We start from the raw sequence: 2,101 nt of genomic DNA on the forward strand, positions 1-2,101 counted from the left end.
TTTTGGGACATTGTAATACGTTGAATGAATAGTAATTCTGACGATCGATCAAAAACTGTTGTGACCACACCATATACGAGTATCTAATTTAAGTTTCCAAGATGATATTATGATTCTATGTTCCAAATGAGTGTATGTAGAAGTCGTTAGTTCTCAAAAAAAACTGATATTTCAATTGACCAAATTTTACGAGTTATCGAGGATAAGAGGATTACACCACGACCAAGAGAATTATAAGAATTGGAACAAAATAAATTATGACCAAGTACGAGTACTAAAAATGGTAAGGATTTATGAAAAAATGATTTATATCGTGAAGCGCTTACGAAGATTAACTGGATTTAAAAAAGGTGATTTAATTAGTAACCATTAGTTAACAAATAATTAAGTGAGGATTCTATGCAACTTCCATGCAAACCAAACAAGTACAATGTTAGATATATTTGATAATGTCATGGCTAATATGTTTTATGTTTAGCTTTCAGATCTTACTGAACAGGATAAATCAGTACTTAACTGTTGATCAGTACTTATACTGGAAGTCAGGACTTAAGGATATCAGTACGTATGTTATCAGGAGATAATCATCAGAAGATAGATATCAGAACTTAAATGCTGAAGGACAATCAGATAAGGACAGTAGCTGATTAAAGGAAAGAAGATCAAGATAAACATAAGAAGAGATATGCATGAAGAAGGAATTCCGTGAAGAATGGAATACTTGGAAGAAAAGATATCTGATTGATATATTTTAGGAAGCAGAATTATATTCCATATCAATTAGCGATTATCTTGTAACTGTGTAGTATATAAACACAGACATAGGGTTTACACTATAAGTGTTATCATTATTAGAAAAGATTATTCATTATAACCCTAGCAGCTCTCGTGATATTTATTCATCACTGAGAGGTAACAGTTCCATACTGTAACAGAGTTTATTGTTTTAATAAAGTTTGTTTTCTGTTACTTAAGTTCTTAAAGTTCGATTTGAGTGTACTATACACTGTATTCACCCCCTCTACAGTGTGTGTGTGACCTAACAATTGGTATCAGAGCTACTCTGTTAACACACATACAGTTAAAGATCCAAACACAATCATGTCAGACACAGAAACTCCAACTAAGCCTACCACAACTGAGGAACCACCAAAGACATAAATTCAGAGTCGGTATGAGACCATCAGAGTCCCCATACTGAGACCATCTGAATATCCCATATGGAAGGTAAGGATGACCATATTCCTGGAAGCAACAGATCTAGAATACCTTGATAGAATCAAGGAAGGCCCTCACAAACCAACCAAGCTCGCTGTTGCAGTTGCAGGTGAAGCAGCAAAGACCGTACCAAAGGAGAAGAGTGATTATACTGCTGAAGACATAGCATCAATTGCTAAGGATGCTAAGGTACGACACTTACTGCATAGTGCCATTGATAATGTAATGTCAAACAGGGTAATCAACTGCAAGACTGCTAAGGAGATATGGGATGCTCTGGAAACAAGGTGTCAGGGAACTGACACAATTAAGAAGAACAGGAAGACAATACTCACTCAAGAGTATGAACACTTTGACTCAAAGATTAATGAGTCATTGAATGATTTATATGATAGATTTGTCAAACTTTTGAATGATTTGTCATTGGTTGATAAAGAGTATGATATTGAAGATTCAAACCTTAAGTTCCTGTTAGCTCTTCCTGAATGCTGGGATTTGAAGGCAACGACAATAAGAGACAACTACAATCTTGATGAAACAACTCTTGACGAAATCTATGGAATGCTCAACACTCATGAGCTGGAGATGGAACAAAGAAGCAAGAGGAAAGGAGGAAAGTCAAGGACAGTTGCTCTTAAGGCTGAAGAAGAATTCCCCAAAGTAGCTTCCTCAAAGAAAGACAAGGGTAAAGCTCTTTTCATAAAGTCTGATACTGAGTCATCAAGTTCTGAGAGTAAGATGACTCAGATTCTGAAAGCTTGCCTGAGACTGATGCTGATGAGGAGATGATGAAGCTGTGTGCTCTTATGGTGAAAGGAATCACAAAGATTGTATACAGGAAGTTCAGGAAGGGAAAGAAGTTTTCCAGGAAAGGCATAAGTTC

The sequence above is a fragment of the Apium graveolens genome, chromosome 5 (genome assembly GCF_009905375.1).
Source record: "Apium graveolens cultivar Ventura chromosome 5, ASM990537v1, whole genome shotgun sequence".
Taxonomy (NCBI): domain Eukaryota; kingdom Viridiplantae; phylum Streptophyta; class Magnoliopsida; order Apiales; family Apiaceae; genus Apium; species Apium graveolens.